We start from the raw sequence: 21,286 nt of genomic DNA, 5'->3' as shown, positions 1-21,286 counted from the left end.
ATTTAGTAAGTGCATGACTGTATTATGGAGAGGTAAACTATTATATATACATTAGTGTTTTTGAAGGAGCAAATTACATGGGGGCAGGGCTGATTTATCTCTGGCTACAGGTTCCAGGTAGCACAATGCTGATTTTCATTATGAAGTAATTTCCAGGGACAGTATATCTAAACATTTTGTGTTCTAAAAGTTGTTTTATAGCTATACTGCCTTCAATAAATATATTTTTTTTGGAAGGGGGCAAAACATCTGCCATGGGGCTCATACCCCTGATCTTTTAAGACCCTAGTAACGCCCCTGCACTTGTCAGTAGTTTTATTGTAATGGCTGATTGGTGTGAAGACATAACAAGTGCTGCCAGCAGGTGGCAGCATCACTCAGGGAACACTACTGCTGATGGAGAGGAGACCAGACAACATGTGGGTGAGTGTGTGGGATGGAGGGGGGGGGGGGGGGGGTTGGTTGGGTGAGTGTGTGGGATGGAGGGGGGGGGGGGGGGTTGGTTGGGTGAGTGTGTGGGATGGAGGGGGGGGGGGGTTGGTTGGGTGAGTGTGTGGGATGGAGGGGGGGGGGTTGGTTGGGTGAGTGTGTGGGATGGAGGGGGGTTGGTTGGGTGTGTGTGTGGGATGGAGGGGGGGGGGTTGGTTGGGTGAGTGGTGGTGGGACTATACTTTAGACTTATGTAAGACTGTGGCTATCACTTCATTTCCACCCTGGCACTGTTAAGGGGGGTCCAAAATTACCTGGGGAGTCCTGATACAAATCCTTAAAGCGGCACACATACATATTTGGGGTTGAGAATCCGTTCAAGGATATTTCCTAGAACTTCTTGTATGAAAAATCAAAAGCATGGTAGGTTTCAATGCCGCCGTTTCCCCCCCCCCCCTCCATTGAAGCGCAACCTGTTTACTGCAGTAGCCAGATGTTAGGCCCCCTGCACACGGCCGTAGTGATTACAGACACGGACAGTCACCCGCATTTGTTGGTTGCGCTCCCATTATAAAGTATAGGAGCACAGTCCGTAAAATAAAAAATAGGACGTGTCCTATTTTTTGCGGAGCATTTCTACGGGCCGGACACTCACCCGTAAATACACAGGAAGGTGTCCGTGGGCAATAGAAATGAATGGGTCCGTACTTTGATCTGCAATTACGGTTTGTAATTACAGATCAAAATTACGGTCATGTGCATGGGGCCTTACAGTGTAGTGAATTATTGCACAAAATTTCTGTGAATGTATTCTAAAGTAAATTAAATGGCGCAAAACATCTACACAAGGTATATATAAAAGATCAAACGTGAGCATTTACATTCTGCACAGATCTCTAGCAGGGACATTATACAATTAAAAAATATTTGTTGCTATGAAATATCCTAAATTTTTTTTGGGGGGGAAATTCTTTATTTGTAGACACGGTTTTTGGTGACAACAAACAAGCAGTTCATTATACAATACATACAATCACTTCCGTAATACAACATTGCAATATGGCAAATCGAGCATAATAAGAATCCATAAGTATGAGTCCGCACTGACCACTGCCAAAGAACTAGTCATATAAACATACAATCAAAATATCCTACATTTTTAAAGAGAATGTGCGGCTGCATTGAGATATATCAAAATAAATGATTAGTGAAGAACCATAAGCCGAGACCACCACGGGCACTAGTACAACACAGTTTTAGAACTCTATCAGCACCGTACCCCTTTAGCCTAAAAGACAAGTGAGGTTATCTCAATGACCGGTCAGATCAGAGGCGTACGTTGACGCTCCTGGGCCCCAAGAAACATCTCCAACGGTCCCCCACCTACATGTGCCCTATTGATGGTGCCTTATGGGGCAGGGGGCACTTTGGACACCAGGGCCTGTGTGTGACTGCTACCTCTGCACTCCCTATAGCTACGTTCTTGGGTCAGATGTATAAATGTGCACCTACCCTATAGATCCATCATAAATATATATAATGTGTGTGTGCAGATACCTTCTTCAACCACTAGATGTCATGATATGCCCCATGCTTCACATTATTGAGTGTCTAGTAATTACAGATGATTTTACTTATTGGCTCTTTCTTTCCCCGACTCTTCAAAATGACGTGTGTGCTGAAAACAAGAGCTGGATTACCAGACTTTCTGGATGATCAAATGTTGGATTAAAGGAATTAATTCCCCAAAAAATTTTACGCTGTGTGTGCGCTGAACTGTTAGGAAATACCTTTGAGGGACACGGACATGCTAATAAGGTTAAAAGGACGAGCATGCTTTACAAATAATTTGCTATGTAGGCTGCCTTTTTTCTTTGCAGACTGGAACGCTCTTTTCTGTACCAACAATTCTCCCACTAGTCTCATATATTCACTGCGCTTTTGACTTTTCTACTGCTAAGTCTGATCAGAAAATCGTCATTATGGTATAGGTAATATGGTGAGAGCAACCCACAGAACTAGTAAGCCCAAAATATTTCCATTTTACAATTTACTTTGGCTCCAAACCCTCCATACATGGGACAAAAGTAGGAAAAATAGGTACAAATCTTCCCCCAAGATGGGACATGTGTGAGCCAGAACTTTGCCCCATACTGTAAGTACCAGCTAGTCACCATAGTAGAACCGGCAGGGCAGTAAAAGTGGATTGAAAGCGATCATTTAACCTTGGCCAACTATATGTACATCAGAAGTTAGAGAAATAACTAAAGTTTGTATTATTGGGGGAAATGTAGTCAAAACATTTGTAGGATGTGATATGATGTACATGGTGTAAAATCAACAGTCACTGGGGGAAATTAATTAAGACTTATTATACGCCAGTCTTAATATGAAGAGCGCTGGAGTAAGACGCGCCTAATTTACTAAGAGGTGAACGCCTCTTTAAGGGTAACTAAACGTTCAACAAACTTCTGATATGTCATAGTGACATGTCAGAAGTTTTGATTGGTGGGGGTCCGAGAACTGAGCAAAACGAAGCGGCAGAAGAGCTCGTGTGACCGCTCAGCTGCTTCGTTTCTGCTCGGCTTTTTCCGGAAATCAATGTATTGGAGTACGGGCTCAATAGAAAGTCTATGAAGTATTTTTCAATCCGGAAAAAGCCAAACAGAAACGAAGCGGCTGAGCTTCTGCCGCTTCGTTTTAGCGATTGGTGGGGGTCTCAGTGTTTGGACCCCCGCCTATCAAAATTTCTGACATATCAGAAGTTTGATTATTTACTCTTTAATAAATTAGACACATCTCTGGCTGTCCACGTGCCAGAAAAGAAAATCTGTAGCTGGTGCAGATCTCTGCTTACGCCAGTTTCTGGTGTAACTTGTATTGATTTTTGGCCCACAGGTGCCCCAGCCCTTACACTCAGCCCCGCCCACTATGATCATTCTACCAACAATGGGCAAGGTTAACTACTTCTTTAGACCAGAACTCCACGGCGACATATAGCTTGAGATGTAATCTGTATAAGGGTTTAATGTCAGAATCCCTGGTGGTCTAGGGCAGTAAGAGGTTAATCCCTGGTGGTCTAGTGTAGTAGTCATATCTGGTGTCTAGAGTGTTACTCACCTCCCCTCTTACACGAGGTAGGCTCTAAAGGGGTTGCCCTGTCACATAATTTTTTTTTACGAGCTTATAAAGTTATAAAACGCAAAAAAATAACAAAATAAGTAATTACCAATCTCCTGCCGCTCCAGTGCCGACGCTTCCGGGGTGCCCTGGCAGTCCCTGCTCTAGCAATGACGTGTCGACTTGACATGTGACCGCTGCAGCCAGTGCGCCAGGGGAACCGGGAAGCGTTGGCAAAGTAGATTGGTTATTTAATTGTTTTTTTGCTATTTTATAGCATTGTAAGCTCTTTTTGAAAGTGTTTTGTGGCTGGACGACCCCTTTATTGTGCGGCACTGCCGTTATTTACATCTATGAACAGGGAGATCATGTATTCCACTGTGCTCATAATCTTCATATTCATCTCCTTACATAACAAGATTATCTTCCCGAATCCAAAGCCCTCGTCTTACCCCCTCCACAAGCGAGTCGTCCGTGCAGGCACGTCATGGATTAGGCTCTGCGTTCACCAGCTACGACATGGATATAGATATAAGGGTGGACACGCTGTAAACCCTACAACCAATGTGGCAAATGAGATTTTCAGATCAAAAGTTCTTTCAGGTTTTGTTTATCGTACATTGATCTCTGAAATACAAAAAAGTGTTCCTTACGGTGAGCTGGTAACTAGAATAGGACCACCAATGAAGAGGACAGATGAGATTCTTCTTTAATAACTGCATCACATGACCACAGAAGACAATATATTTTACATGCGCTATGTCTTCTGGGGTCATGTGATGCAAGCCGTTTCTGAGCACCCAGTGGAATGGTGCCCCGATCCATCCTCTCCTTACCCAAGTGCAGAGTGACCCTTTTTTTGCTAGAATAAGACTGGGTATAGTGCGGCAAAGCAGCGGTCATTATGTAACTCCTCATTAATGAAAACCCTACAGGGCACCAGTAATGACGGGGCTTATAGGGAATGTATCATTAATATTTCTTTTCCTAATTAGAACCAGATAGTGAAACTTTTTTCTAATCTATTTTTATTATTTGATTGTGGATTATTTTCTGCACATGGGGGCAGCCATCTTGCCTGAGCTTCTGCATTTAGAGATATGCTTTACAGCAGCCACATGACCCATAGGAAACAATAGTTTGGAGCTGATCCATTGACGTCTATGGAAGAGTTTTCTAGGCATGCTCTGTGACCTGTTCAGAGGTCATTGTAAAGGGAGGGGGAGCTGTGTCCATCACCTATTGTCAATGGTGGATCCTGAGTTATCGACAGTATATAGAGGTGTTACCTGTCAGTGTATTATTGCCTGTGATGATAAGGAGGAGACTGCTGAGAAGTGATCTCTATAGAACAGGAAGGGTCAGTCTATTATGAATGGTGGGCCCCGTGTTATCTACAGTATATAGAGGTGTTACCTGTCCGTGTATTACTGCCTGTAATGATAATGAGATGAAAGCTGAGAAGTGATCTCTACAGAACAGGAAGGGTCAGTCTATTTTGTGACTAAGCCAGAGAGAAAACTGCAAGATGTCCGGATGATTTTTAAATGAAGATCATGACAAAGAAAATAAAATAAAAAAATCAACAAAAATGCTATAAAAAATATGCTTAAAAAAGTGTATTTAAACAATAGATAATTTTCGGACGACAAATTCCATTTAAGATGCAGAAGGGAAACGTATAAACGCCATATTTTTGTACTTGAGACTTGGTCACATGATGCATTATTTCTGTCACATTTCTTTTTGACTTTTTCCTATCCTGTGGGAAGCTTAGCTGACACATAACTGCGTGCACAATTTAGTTTCCATGAAAGCATCACCGGAGAAATACCAAATCAAAGTAAGAGAGGGACAGTAGCCTATAAACACGTATTCCAAAAATTAGATCTATGGAAGCTAACACATCAAGTGTCTGTAGTTCCCGGTGGAGAATGTGTGGCCTGGACCCCGTGGCTGCTTGACAGATGGACACAACCTTTTTGGTCAGGTGACTGCCATAACACGGGTAGTGCGAGTTCTAAAGCTGGGTTTACACGGGCAGATGTGCCAATAACGAACACTGATTGCCGAGGCAACACGGGCCAATGTAAACTGTATGGGGACGAGCGATCGTTAGGTCTCCATACAGTTTACATGTCGGCAGCACATCCCGTTTACACCGTGAGATGTGCTGCTGACAAAGACGCCCGATCATTGACTTGTAGAAATGGGCCTTTAGACCTTCTGGAACAGGTTTTCCCAATACTCAATAGGATTCGCCAATCGCAATCTGGAAACTGCGTTCTTCAATGCTTTATTCCCTTTATTAACACCTTGGAATTGTGAGAAGAGATTTTGATCTTGACGCCAAGTTTCAGCAATCTAATCTGTTAGGGTATGTTCACACGGCCTATTTTCGGATGTTTTTTTGGGGTGTAAACGGCCGAAAAATCGGAAGCAGAATGCCTCCAAACATCTGCCCATTGATTGCAATGAAAAAAATGGCGTTCTGTTCCGATGAGCCGTTTTCTTACGTGGCCGTTTTGAAAAACGAGCGCGTAAAAAAACGGTCCCCGAAACAGAAGTGCAGGACACTTCTTGGGACATTTTTGGAGCTGTTTTTCATAGACTCTATTGAAAACAGCTCCAAAAACGGCCGTAGAAAACGCTGCGAAAATTGCGAGTGGCTTAAAAAACGTCTGAAAATCAGGAGCTGTTTTCCCTTGAAGGGTATGTTCACACGGCAACGCCAATTACGTCTGAAATTAGAGCTGTTTTCAAGCGAAAACAGCTCCTGAATTTCAGACGTTTTGACAAGTGCACGTGTTTTTTACGGACGTAATTGGAGCTGGTTTTCATTGGAGTCAATGAAAAACGGCTCCAATTACGTCCCAAGAAGTGATATGCACTTCTTTGAGGCGGGCATCTTTTGACAGCGGCGTGTAAAAAAATAGTTTGGAGCCGTTTTTTCGGCCGTAATTCGAGGCGTAAAACGCCTGAATTATGTCCGTAAATAGGGCGTGTGAACATACCCTAAGTATTTTAGGAGGGATCTTCTTGCATTCAAAGTATGGAGTCTTTCCTCTTGATTATTTTGAGGGTCACTACACAATGAAGGTAGAATACTTGGACTGGATCCATTTTAACCCGTTAGTGACCGCCAATACGCCTTTTCACGGCGGCCACTAACGGGCTTTATTCTGATGCATATGCCTTTTTACGGCGCTGCATCAGGATAAAGTAAACAGAGCAGGGAGCGTCAAATCTCCCTGCTCTCAGCTGCTGGAGGTAGCTGAGGGCTGGGGGCGTCACTGCTCTGCCGGGTGAGATCGATAGAAGTATCGATCTCACCCGTTTAACCCCTGAGATGCGGTGTACAATAGTGAGCACCGCATCTGAGTGGTTTTGGAGAGAGGGAGGGAGCTCACTCTCATCCCACTGACACCCGGCGATACGATCGCTGAGTGTCTTCAATGGCAGCCGGGGGTCTAATAAAGGCCCCCAGGTCTGCCTGGAGCGAATGCCTGCTAGATCATGCCGGAGGCATGACCTAGCAGATGCCTGTCCGTTTTAAACGGACAGGCAGTAATACACTGCAATACAAAAGTATTGCAGTGTATTATAATAGCGATCGCAGAATCGCATATTAAAGTCCCCTAGTGGGACTAGTAAAAAAGTAAAAAAAAAAGTTTAATAAAGTTAATAAAAAAAAATGAAAAACCCAGCTTTTCCCCTTACAAACTGCTTTATTATTGAAAAAATTAAATAAAGTAAAAAAGTTACACATATTTGGTATCGCCGCGTCCGTAACGACCCCGACTATAAAGCTATTAGATTATTTAACCCGCACGGTGAACGCCGTAAAAAATGTAATAAAAAACTATGGAAAAATTGCTGTTTTCTGTGAATCCTGACTTAAAAAAAATGTGATAAAAAGTGATCAAAAAGTCGCATGTACTTCAAAATGGTACCAATAAAAACTACAAGTCGTCCCGCAAAAAAAAAGCCCTCATACAACCGCATCTCCGAAAAAATAAAAACGTTACGGCTCTTCAAATATGGAGACACAAAAACAAATAATTTTGAAAAAAAAGCGTTTTTACTGTGTAAAAGTAGTAAAACATACAAAAACTATACAAATTTGGTATCGTTGCAATCGTAACAACCCGCTGAATAAAGTTATTGTGTTATTTATATCACACGGTAAACGGCGTAGATTTAAGACGCGAAAAAGAGTGGCAAAATGTCAGATTTTTTTCTATTCCCCCCCAAAAAAAAAGTTTATAAAAGTTAATCAATAAATAATATGTCCCCCAAAATGGTGCTATTAAAAAATACAACTTGTCCCGCAAAAAACAAGACCTTATATAGCTATGTCGACGCAAAAATAAAACAGTTATAGCTCTTGGAATGCGACGATGGAAAAACGTAAAAAATGGCTTGGTCATTAAGGGGTTAAGTGTAACACTATTGTCCTTGATGATCCTATAGGGTTCGCAGAGGACTGGATTTCGCTTACCCTACAGGCTGAGGTTACTGCCACTAAGAATACAGGGGGAGATTTACTATGCAGAATGTGGCAAAATTCGGGCACAAATTATGCCAAAAACATGGTGTACATACTGTGTGCCAAATTATTATGTGCTTCAGACACGTCTCTAGTCTAAGGCGCGTGGCTAAGAGCCCAAAAGAAGGTACGCCCAGGCAAGAGGTGGTGTAATGAAGAGAAAAGTGTCTAACATGTCTAGTAAGATGCGCCAAATTTATCATACAGGGTGCACCGTGATAAATTTGGCGCAGTTTCTGCCTGTCTGGTTTAGTTACTTATATTTAAGTGTATACTTACCCTGGGCCGTTGTCATGGCGACGCGTCCCTCTGTTGTCAGGGCAGTCTGGCATCCTGGGATGATGCTGCAGCCTGTGATTGGCTGCAGCAGTCACATGGGATGAAACATCATACCTGGAGGCCGGCGTGGACGGACAACAAAAGAAAGTGTTGCTATGACAACGGCCAGGCTGTAAGTATTAACGTCTTTTTAATTTTACACAAAAAAAGTTTTTCCTTTCTCTTACTTGCGCTGTGATATTGCCGCAAAAGTCGCAACACTTGATATTTGTTGCAGGTATTACATCCCAAATCCACAACATACCTAATTATGCGATTTAACATCCGCACCGCATGTCAATTTATGAACTTTTCGCAGCATCAGCTCCTTGCTTCAGAATTAGTTCGGAGCAGAGGGAGCTCCTCCGCTCGCCAAGGACTCCCGGGCACAGCGCTACTTTAAGAGCTGTGCTCTGGACGTCACTGTCCATATATGGACAGTGACGTCAGTGGCTACTGATTGAGTGGAATCCCCGTTGGACATTGACGTTAGGAGCTCCTCTTGGGGCGGAATGCCAGGCCAGAGTCGGCAACAGGGTTTCTGCTCAAGGAGTAGCCACTGACATCACTGCCCATATATGGACAGTGACATCAGGGATTCTCTCTCGGAGCGGAATTATCGGCATATACTCTGGCTGGGGATGACACTCCCAGAGGGAGTCCCAATGACACCATCTACAGGGGGTGGCGCTATCTTCAAGGGGGGTGTGGCACTAGCAACATGGACACTGTGGCACTATGTAGGGTAACTATCTACAAGGGCACTGGCACTAGGGACAGCTTTGGGGGCATTATACTGTATGAAGGCAGCTAGGGGAATTATACTGTGTGGGACAGCTATGGTGGCATTATGCTGTATAGGGGCAGCTATGAGGCATTATACTGTATGGGGCAGCTATGGGGCATTATGCTGTTTGGGGGAATTTGCTTGAGCATTATATGGCAAGGGGGCATCTGGGTGAGCATTATACTGTTTGGTGGCAGCTATTTGGCATTATACTGTGTGGGAGGCACTATGGGAGCATGATACTGTGTGGGCTGAACCGGGTGTGTATGGGCGGGATTAGAGGCATAGATTAAAAGAAAAATAAATTGCGGTGCCATGCTTCAGTTGTCCCTCTTTATGATACTTGAAAGTAGGTATGCTACCTACCATATCAATCTCCAGTGCAGAGCACCCCTCCCTTCCACATATGTCCATAGTGCAGAGCATCACTCCCTCCCACATCAGTCTCCAGTGCAGAGCATCATTCCCTTCCATATCGGTCCATAGAGTAGAGCATCACTCCCTCCCACATCAGTCTCCAGTGCAGAGCATCACTCCCTCCCAGTCTCCAGTGCAGAGCATCACTCCCTCCCACATCTGTCTATAGTGCAGCGCATCACTCCTTCCCTTCCACATCTGCCCATAGTGCAGAGCATCACAACCTTCCATATCGGTCCATAGAGCAGAGCATCACTGCCTCCCTGCCACATCAGTCTCCAGTGCAGAGCATCACTCCCTCCCTTCCATATCGGTCCATAGTGCAGCGCATCCCCTCCACATCAGTGACTTTGTACAGAACACATGGCTCAGCTCTCCTCCGTGTTACCAGCGGCTCCCGCTGCTTCTGACTTTCCCTCCATTGAGCTGCGTTGACAGTAAGCCCCTCCCCTTCCTGTCACACCACGTGACCTCCTTTAACCCTTTCCACTCCTGCGTCTACCCTTCGCTCAGGGCCCATTCTGGAGCGGAGGGTGGGGGTCTGGGCTCCAGGAAAGCTGACATGGGAGCGACGTAGACCGGAGACGGGACTTGAGGAGGAGGCCACGATGTAGGAAGAGACAGCGTCTTACCCACCAGCTGGGCACAGCCTGTAAGTCACATGTACATATACCAGCTGTTGCCCGGCCTGTGCCAGGCACCGTGCCCCTGCCGCTTATTACAGTGTGAGGCTTGTATAGAGCAGGGGACGTTCTTTTCTCTATGATTATTTATACCATTATGATGTCTGAGGTAGAGGGTGACTAATGTGGTGTCCGTGTGTGACCGCCACATTTAATAGGCCTGTATTGGGTGACATAGTGGATGTGACTGGCAGCGAAAGTTGGGAGGGGGCAACACATAGACGACAGCTCCAGTCACTACTAAAGTGACCGGCACAGTCATGTGACAGCGACTTGTGGCCACGCATTGTCGCACTACTATCGCAACTAATAACAGGGGACGTGGTTGCGTTGTGATCCGCAATTTACCGTGACCTGACAGTCGTCAGGAATCCAAACTCAGGTTGGGAGTTTTGCTAGGAGAAGTTGTCTGAGGGAATTGTTTCCATCCTTGTGAAGTATAAGCGCCGCTCCTGGGTCTGGCATTGAAGCTCGTCATTCACTACAAGGTGCCAGGATGCAATACCATGCTTGAGAAAAGTCCTGCTGGACTGAAACGTCGCACGGGTGATTAAAAAGCTGACATATTTTGGAAGTGCTGTCTCCTCGTCTAGGATGCAATACCAGACCGGGCGTGGATGAGAGGGGCGCTGTGTTATCATCGGTTGGACTTCCACCGCTCACTCATTGATGGCATATACCAGACATAGGATCCACCATCATTCACTACAGAGTGAAAAGTTATATAACTTTCTAATAGACTGAAGTTCTCATTGTTTTCAAGATCTGGGCTTGCTGTCAGAGACTGGAAACATTCATTATTTACTTCCTTTATTCATCATCATCATAATCTGCATCTATGTCACCCAGACATGATCAGAACGGGTCTTCAGGGATGTAAACAAGGAGTCCACTTTGGAAAACTTGTGGCAAACTTGTTTGGCAATATATATTAATTACAAAAGTGCAGTGGTTATTGGGTGCCCATGCCCAGGGCAGACACGCTGTGGAAAACTTTGCAGCTCATCTGACCCAGAACCCAAAGGAAATTCTGATAAGAAGTCCAAACCAAATTGTGTTTACTTTGGTGCATATTTTGGAATGAACGTTGCGTATAGCAGAGGCGAATAAAAAAAAAAAAAAATCCATACTCCCCTCCTGTGTCGCTGCCACAACGTCACGTCTGGTCGTCGTGCAGCCTGCCTCCTGAGCTGATGCTGTGTCTTATGTGACCACTACAGCAGTCACATGAGGCCGACCGCACGGAGAACGGCGGAGGGGACAAGGAAACGATGAATACCACTAACGGAATACTGCAACGTGTCCCTCTGTGTTGGCATAGAGCGGCAGATGTCGCCCGGACAGCCCAATCCTCTCCCAGGCAGAGCTACCTGATGATCTGCCCTGGGGAAGCTCCTGACATCACTATGGACCGTGATGTCCGGACCTTCCTGACATATACATATAATATATACCTGTGCTAGATAACATGCGGTGGCGTATATCACCCATAGGCTCCCACGTTGTAAACAAATGCCACGCAGTGTACGTTGTTTTTTTAATCTACTATACAATCCTTAAAAATGTTTACAGACCTATACCAGCCCGACCGCGGCCTATAAACACGTTTATTGTGTACGGCGAGAGCTTTCCGGATGTACCCAATAAACAAAGGGCAGTAACGTAATGTGAAGGGAGCCTGAGGCGGCACCCAAATTGCAGTGGTTTTGAGATGCAGTTTTTGGCCTCAAATCTTGTACAGGATAGACCACGCGCTTCACCTGTACAAGAAAGCAATTTGCAGTAAAATCGATTGCGGTTCTTGGCCGCGCAGCGCGCTACCGCTACGTGTACCAGCAGCTTTATCAATGTTCTACAGTATTGTATTCGAGCTCCAGGCAGATGTGCTCGTGGAAGAAGCGGCGGATCCCGGTGACCGATGCTGCAGGTACCAAAAAAATTTAATATATAATAACTATAGAGTACTGCGCGGTAAGAGCCCGGTCATAACGGAAATCGGTAGTGATCTCCGGTCACAAACTTTACCGTTGTGATCTGCTCCCATGTATCTAGGATCTATCAGATGATCATGTTCACTTCCTTCACGGCGGAGGGCGAGCTTTTCGTTGAGTTGTCGCTGGTTGCGAAATGATCTAATAAGCTATGAATATGTTTTATTACATGTATCATCTAGTCACAGGCTGTAATCCTGCTGGGTATGAAGATGCTATTTATTACTGGCGCTCTGACTAGCTGGAAATCTGTCATTTTTTTAGCCATCACAAGTCGAGTTTGTTCATGATGACTGGAAGCGCACGCAGCTCTGAAGCGTTAATAAGTCGTCCAATATGAATATGCAAAAACTGTTCATTTACCGCAGGGTTTTATTCTTGAAATTAATTTGAAATTGACGTCTCTTTTACATTTTGGACATCAATCAGTTTATTATTAAATGTCCCTTTTGAATGTCGGTGACAGCTGTTTGTTACTGAATGTAAGGCCCTGTTCACATCACGTTTGTACACCTGGAAAGCGCCCGACTTACACACTAAATGTGTCCATAAAACTTCTGTCCTTCATCGGGCTGGTATTCATTAATATGCCTTTTTTCTTTTTTGAGGTATGGACTGGCGTAGTAGACTAGCTATTAAATACAACGGTATACCGTGCAGTATTTTTATTTTTATTTTTTTAACGTAGGATCCTATGGGTGACATAAACACCGTATACCATACGTCACAGGCACCTGTTATAAATGTATGTCTTTTCAATAGCGTTTCATGATGTATACGTTAAACGGATTCCATAATGGGTGATAGATGCCTAACAGCGGCATCCGTCACCCATACACTATTATAGCATTCGTTTAACGTATCAATCATGAGAAGGTGAAATTACATGACGTGTACGTTAAACAGATGCTATAAGTCTATGGGTGATGGATGCCACTGTAAGGGCATCCGTCACTGCCACGTTTAACATGTCAGGAGCTTTTCCTAGTGTTTACACTAAACGTAGGGAAAAAACGTGGTGTGGATGGAGCCTTTTCTGTCCGCTGCCCAGTGATGACTTCAACTGCATTCTAGTAATCCCTTATGGATATCTGCAACCTATGCCAACCTATGCCAAGAGTGTTTGGACAGTCTAAGGCCGGGTTTCCACGGGTCGGACACACTGTGTAAAAACTGTGCAGCGTATCCGACCTAGAAAACGCACCACAACGTTTTTTCGAACGGAAATTCCACTGTGGAAAAAAGCGCTTATACTTACCCCCTCCTCTCTGTGTGTAGTCCGGCCTCCTAAGCCTGTGATTGGCTGCAGTGGTCACATGGGATGAAACGTCATCCCAGGAGGCCGGACTGCAGGAAGGTAGAGGGCGTTCTGGGCAAGTATGACTTTTTTTTTTTCCCCCTGGAGTTTTTGGCGGCGGCGTAATGGCTGCAATTACTCTGCAAAAGTTGCAGCACTTGGCTTTCTGTTGCGGGTTTTGCACCCCCATTGAATTCAATAGGGAAAACCCGCAACAGAAAAACGACAACGCAGCATAAATTGACACGCTGTGGAATTAAATTCCGCACCGCAGGTCAATTTATTAATGTTTACGCTACGTGAGAACCCGGCATAAGGGTGCGTTCACACTCTGTGTACTTGCATTGTATTTCCGCAGCAGAAATCTTTACAATGTATGCCTAGGGGAAAAATATTCTGCAATGCAGACCGATTTCTGTAGTTCCTGCATTGCGGAATATGTTTGCCCACAGGCATACATTGTAAAGACTTCTGCTGCGGAAATACAATGTAAGTATGCCACGTTTGAGCGCACCCCAACTAGAACTGCCCCTCCTTCCTGAAGGTCACTGGGGCTCCATTTGATGCACCCTGCCAATATTATCTTCTGATATTTTCTGATCACCTTTGCTAAACCTACACTTCTATGTTAGGGAATTGTAGGACTGGACAAGTCTTCGTATCCAGGAAGGCAATTCACCTAGAAACATGCTGCCGGTGTCTATTATTTTCTATTGATTTCTATTCAAGTTCTTATTTCCAGACCATTAAGAAAATTAAAAATCCCCTCTACTATAATATATCCGTCCCTGGGGAACTGCAATTCCCTATTAGACTTCTAAAATCTGCTGTAAATCGCTACCATCCCGAGCAGCAGAGATCCGGTAGTAGATAAAGGAATCTAGGATCATTATTGGAACGCTTCTACTTGTTATAATGTTATGGCATACACTGTACGGTTTCCACTGGCGGCGTGCTTTACACCACTCCACCTGGCGCTTGGTAATATAAGGCTGGCATGCAGCTGCTCGTCCATGGAAGCCCATGCCATGAAGGTCCCGGCACAGTCTTTGTGTGGATTTTCAGACTAGAAGAGGTTTATACTCTGCAGTTATTGAGTCAGCAGAGCATTGGCAACTTTTTTGCACTCCCGCTGTGTAACTTTACGTGGTCTGCCACTTCGTGGCTGAGTTGCTGTCGTTTCTTCCACTTTCCAATAATACCACTCACTGGTGATGGTGGAATATCTCGGAGGGTAGAAATTTCACAAACTGACTTCTTGCAACAGTGGCATCCCATTACAGGGCCACGCTGGAATTCAGTGATCTCTTTACAACAACCAATTCTGTCACAAATGTTTGTAAAGGCGACTGCATGGCGGGGTGCTGGATTTAATGCACCTGTGGCAATGGGACTGAATGAAACACCTGAATTCAATGATTGAGAGGCGTGTCCCAATACTTTTGTCCCAATCCGTGTATTGATGACTTATTTTCATGGAGTTTGTATGTTCTCCCAGTGTTTGGTGCATTTCCTCCTACTCTAGTTTCTTCCCAAACTCCAAAGACGTACAGATCGCAAATTTATATTTTAACCTCTTTTGCGGAAGGTGAGGGATGACCTCTTTTGTACATCACTGCAGAATATTTTGGCGCTATATAAGCAACATCCATGCATATATTAACTTTAATAACGGTGGTATATGAGGGAATTGGAATATTGAATACAATGTAGGTTACAGCAGTGCTCCAGGGCAGACTCTCCTGAATATGACAGCTTGCGTGTCTCGATCAGCTGATGTCAGGCGTTCTCCTGACCTGTCAGAAGGAATTCCAGCTGTGGCGTCACTGCCAGCAAGTCCTTGTAAGATGGACTAGTCAGCCCCGTGCCTACGTTTCCTGGCTTCAAATTCACAATGGTATCCTTACTGCTTGCACTTTATTCCACGCTAGAAAAACCAGCCGGTCAGCATTCCCATTTGTTGTGGAGCCACTGCTGGGCGGACCAAGGAAGTGGCAGGCATCACAATGGACTGGTGAATGAACTGGCGTCCTCAAGTATTCACAGATCTTACCTCTGGACGCATGGTATGTGAAGGCTTTTACGCCTTGTACTTTTTTACATTGTATTTGGGGCACCATACAAACAGATTTCTTTATTCCATCATTACCTATGATATAAACCCCTGGAGCTGTTTGCCTCCCCCGTTGAGCTCCGTGTCGCTGTGTTGATTAAACTCAAGAAGATGCTGTTAGGGACCTGCACATGTCGCGTAACTGCTGCGTATTTTCATTCCGGATTTGCGGGCAGAAAATCTGCAGTGTATTACAGTAGCAGCAAAGTGGAGAAGACTTAACAAATCTTGTCCATGCAGAAATTGACGTGCAGTGAATTTTTTTTTAATTTGCAGCATTTCCATTTATGCTGCGGAGTAGTTGCACATTTTTGCAGATTTTTCCCTTTTGAGTTCATTTGGGAAGTGGAAATCGGCAACAATTGGCAACAATTGGCAAATGTTGCATTTCTTGCAGAGTAGCTGCATTTCTGCAGCAAAAATTGCAACTAGAAGAAAAACAACAAACACTTTTTCCACTTTAAAAGAAAAAAAAAATGCCATACTCTCCTTCCCTGGCTCTCCCATAGCAAAGGGTATTTGCTCTCCGGACTGGTCTGTGTTGGGCTGGACTTCTGGGATGACTTTTTCTGCCATGTTATCGCTGCAGCCAATCACAGGCTGCATAATCACATCGGGCAAGACATCATCCCAGGAGGCCACCTCTACAAAGGTCCTCCTCTTCTCCATGGCAGCAAATCCAGTCATTAATCTGCACCAAAATTCTGCCAGAATTCCCTGCGGAATCTGGGTCAGATCTTTTTTCTTGTTTTATCACATGTGCAAACTTTTTAAAAACAGCTGCAAAAGTCTGATAACCCTTTCACTACCACTGGCGTATGTTATACATCATGACTTTAAACGCTTGCTTTGACTAGAGTATAAGGATCTTGGTATGATAGTAAAGCCCAGAATCTTTAATATGCTACCAGGCGCGGCACTCGTTTGAGGTCAAGGAGCTGCAATCAAAGTTTTTTACTTCCTGGTTCTGTGTCTGTGTAGGGGAGGAGGGGGGTGAGAATAAGAGCAGTTCTATATCTAATCACCACTTGAACCTAATCAGACTATTTACTGACTCTATGACTCGTACTTTTACCGGCATCCGGATTGCAGAGATTTTTGGTATCTTCAGTTTTGATGATTTTGTAAAGATCTACACATAAAGACATAGGCTTAAGTGACATGTATAAATTATTCACATCTTGAACTTTTAATTTTAGGAAGATTTGTGCGTCTCAGGCTTTGCTAAGTTCAGGCATTTAGCCACAAATAGGGATTTATATGCATTTTTTTTATAAAATGTCAGACTTTGAATCAAAATTGCATGAAGGCGCAGCGCCCTTCATTGTAAAGTGTTAGGTGGCATATTCACGTGGTGTCTAATTTTAGAAAATGTTTTTTTGTCTTTTATCAATCTTTGTGTCAAAAACTTGAAATATGAAAGAAATTCGAGGGTAAAAAAGCTGCACGCAAGTCGAGTTGTGGCTATTGCAGTTGCACGTGTGAGCGCACTTGCTGTAGTGTTTCAGTAACTCCAATAGACTTTAATGAAGAGAGCCGTGTGGATGCGTGGCCAACTCATTACCCTGTCTTCTCCTATATGCCAACGACTTTGGATAGCCAGACAGGGGCACAGGATAAGTCCTGAATCTCTGATAGTTGGGGTAAGGAACTTGTAAGCACTTTGTTTCTGCAGCTGTTATAGAATTTAATAGAGATAACCATGCACACCACGGCTAACTCTCCATTCAGTTTCCTCCCTACCAGAGGTGGGAACTCCACCTCTCTGATATGCCATAAGTGTCTGTGGTCAGACTACCCCTTTAAAGGGGTTGTCTGGGCACGGGCCGTTTTTTTATATCCACATGATACGTCATCAGTATATGATCGGTGGGTGTCCGACACCTGGCCGTACTGCCGCTCTGCTCCTGTTCACTTGAATAGGAGCGGAGCTGCAGTGTTGCAGTACGGCCGCTATACAGTGGTTGGAGCTAGGGCTGGGTGATTATGATCAAAATCCTGATGAATTGAACTTTTAACCTTGATTACGATTAATGGCCGATTATTTAGGCCACACCCCTATCTGGATGTTAGGCCATTGAATTAATATTTAGGCCACACCCCTATCTGGATGTTAGGCCATTGAATTAATATTTATCCCCTGAGCCTGCTGTATACTACTGTATATAATCTAGTCCCTGACGCTGTCCCCACACAGTATATTGCTCCCTGCTCTACCATTCGATTCAACTGTATCTGCGTCCTGAAGATGCAGATACAGTTTAACCTGGGAAATAAAAATAATTGGAAAAAAGCAAATGCGCAAGATGACATTGGTTAATTGTGCCCAATTTTGCTTTAGAGTGTTTTTTTTTTTTTTCAATTCATTGCCCAGCTGATCGGTGCAGGGTCCATATGTTGGACCCCCACCGATCGTATACTGGTCATCAGTATGAAAAACCGCCCCATGCCCAGACTACCCCTTTATCTTTTCCATTAGATAATGAATACGTATTTCCACAATGTCTCATTGATGGCACATGGCATATTATAGTCAATAGTTTACCATGCGGGCTCTGGAAAAAAAAGTAATCTAAGGCCGTCAGTAGACAAAGTGGGATGGCGCTCTTCTAGCACAGCTGCCTCTTCGTTCTAGTGCTTGGACACCCGCTGAATGGACATTTAATGGCATATTCCAGCGATATGCCATCATCTTTTGCGGGGGTTTCCTTTGTTATTCACAAAAAGACCTCTGTTCTATCAGTTTCTCAGTCTTCAGACTTATTATCCTTTTTTTTATTGGGTCAGTTGCCTTTTATATAATTTGATAGTAGTAAATTTGCTGCATAGAAGACCTTTTTATCAGGATGATGTCTATGATCTATCAGTCTATTATGTTCTGTTCACTGACACATACAAACCTGTTTTATATAGTGAGACATCTGGTTCCTTTTAGCAAGCATTCACTTGAACAGTAGCCTCCCAAGTGTAGCCGGAGTTATTTGATACTGATCAGCGCAAATCTGTTCATTAAAAAGGGTGACTTTTCAGAATAAGCTGTCATATTTGCGCACATTAGGATTAACACTATTTCTGGCCGTTATATAACTTGTATTCTGCATTTAGCAGTTTTACCCTCTGTGGGCTCTATCTAATTGTCAGTTGTCTTTGAGCTAGTGTGCAGAGCCTAACTATCATGTCTTCTATACACTGCACGCCTAAAAAAGCTGAATCCTGCTCTTCTATCTCTATCGATCACTTATTTAGAAGCTGTAGCAGCCGCAGTGTAGCTGAGAATCCAGCACTGGGGTGATTCAGAAATCTTACCAGCAGCCTGTGTCTCCTCTCTGCTCTTCCTCCTCGCTCCTCTCCATAGACTTCTATGGGCAGCTTGTGAGAAGCCCCCCCTCACACACACTTCCTGCAGTCCGTCTCTTCTGCTCTGTAACTAGAGATAGATTTTGCTGGACAACCGAAGGAGGACAGCAGATTACAGGAAGGGAGACACCTAGTGGCTGTAACTTCACACAGAATTTACATGGATAAAAAAACTAAATTTTAACAATGAGTAAATTACAAAGTTGTTCAGGTATACCGTTAGATTAGCAGAAGTGGTTTGAAAAGTTAGTGTCCATTTAAGAGTATTTAGTTATAGTCCCATCTGGTAAAGCTGGGTGACAACCAATATGATCGCCACTACAGCATCCACATTGGTTGTTGCCCAACCTTCCGAGAATCCAGAATTGCAAATCGACCGAGTTATTCAGCAGAATATAACTTGTCACTATATAACTAAGCAGGGTTGGCACTCTGGAGTGTGGGAAAGCTGGGGCTTAATCCTAGTAGCCTTATTGATTGTTTCTTGTAGAACGAGATATCACCGAGAAATGACTGAATACAATGTTTAACAGCTTGACACAAGGTTTTATATTAACTTGAGATTTTTTTTTAGATTTTATAGAGACTTGTCTTAGCAATAATTAACTTGATCATTGTAAATTTGCTATATATAATGTGAACGTAACATCAGAACCGTCTAACGGCAAAACGCTGTTGGCAATAGCAACCAATCAGAGCTCCGCTTTCATTTTTCCAGAGCAGTTTAGGGAATGAAAGCTGAGCTCTGATTGGTTGCTATGGGCAGCAAGGACAGCTTTACTTTTAGACCGTTCTGATAAATGAGTCCGATTTATGTTCCTACTCTATATCCGTGCTCTGCACGTGATGATTTGAAATTACAACTCCCAGCATGCCCTGACCGCAGTCTGACTACTAGGAGTTGCAGTTTCATACCAGACCACTGTTTTCTCTAGGCTCTTCCTGTGTTTTATCGATATAATCTGTAATAATGTAATGAATCTTGGCTACGCATGGTGTCAGGCCGAGATATTTTATGGAGGGACCGTTAAAGGGAATGTCTTCTATGTATTTAATTATAAATATTGGCTAGATTAACTAGTCTAACAGAATGCCAGGCCTTGTTGCCTATAGCAGCCAATCAGAGCTCTGCTTTCATTTCTCAGACTGCTGTAGAAAAATGAAAGTGGAGCTCTGATTGGTTGCTATGGGCAACAGGTCAGTTCTTGTTGGACTGTTTTGTTAAATGAGGCCCAATGGGGAAGATTGAAAATTAATGTCACGCAGTACAATTTGCGCACCAACCTCGCCCACCCCCGTGTTCAGCGTGAAGCAGATATATCCAGTTTAACGGCCTTTTGATGTCATTTGCAGAGGAAAAACAATACCAGATCAAACCTTGTGGTCTTTTCTGCCGATTTAATCAACAGAAAAGTGGTGGTAAACCTTTATAAATAAGTTTTTTTTATGTATTTAAAAACTGGCATAAATATTTTGTAAATAGACCTCAAAATGTGCTTTTGTTTTTTAATTAATGTTGTAGCTATTTATTTTTTCGGCACCTGCAATATTGGAGGCGCACACGTGCTGCTGCATTCAGTGTAAGGGTATGTGCACACGCAAACTCAAAAACTTAAGAAAATACGGAGCTGTTTTCAAGTGAAAACCGCTCCTGATTTTCAGCCGTTTTTTATTTAAAGTCGCGTTTTTCATGGCCGTTTTTGGATCTGTTTTTCTATAGTGTCTATGAAAAACTGCTCCAAAAACGTCCCAAGAAGTGACACAAACTACTTTTTCGCGGCCGTTTTTTTACATGGCCGTTTTGAAAAAAAGCCGCGTGAAAGACGCCCCCCCCCCCCTGTCGAAACAGAACACCGATTTCCCATTGAAATCAATGGGCAGATATTTGGAGGCGTTCTGCTTCAGATTTTTCGGCCGAAAATAGGCTGTGTGAACATACCTTTACGGTTAATGGGACCCTATTGTTGCCTAGGGCATATGCGCGAGGCGCGTTCCTGGTCTATACGCTGAATGGATAACAAAGGCATTACGTGAACATAGCCTAAACCAGGGGTCTCAAGCACGCGGCCCGCGGGCCGCATGCGGCCCCTGGGGCCGTCATCTGCGGCCAGCGGGACACAGAGCCGCTAGTATCGGCTCTGCTCCGAGACTCTGGAATTCCCTGACATCGCTGTTCACATATGAACAGCGATGTCTGGGGCTTCCCCAGAGCCGGAGTCCCGAGC

The 21,286-nt window shown here is 44.0% G+C and overlaps 1 protein-coding gene across 2 annotated transcripts in view; it reads left to right on the top strand.

The window, feature by feature from the left end:
• The first annotated feature begins 10,092 nt into the window (after positions 1 to 10,092).
• The window catches only part of NADK (NAD kinase), a 63,586-nt gene continuing 52,392 nt past the window's right edge, over positions 10,093 to 21,286 (top strand). Inside the window, exon 1 of one of the 2 annotated variants that reach the window (XM_075839634.1) lies at positions 10,093 to 10,272. The gene's annotated coding sequence lies outside the window, so the exon portion shown is untranslated. The remainder of the gene's footprint in view (positions 10,273 to 21,286) is intronic. The other variant, XM_075839632.1, reaches the window with a different exon arrangement.

Source organism: Rhinoderma darwinii, chromosome 10 (genome assembly GCF_050947455.1).
Source record: "Rhinoderma darwinii isolate aRhiDar2 chromosome 10, aRhiDar2.hap1, whole genome shotgun sequence".
NCBI classification, from domain to species: Eukaryota; Metazoa; Chordata; class Amphibia; order Anura; family Rhinodermatidae; genus Rhinoderma; species Rhinoderma darwinii.
Note: the sequence above shows the minus strand (reverse complement) of the source record. Positions and strands in the feature narration are given on the sequence as shown.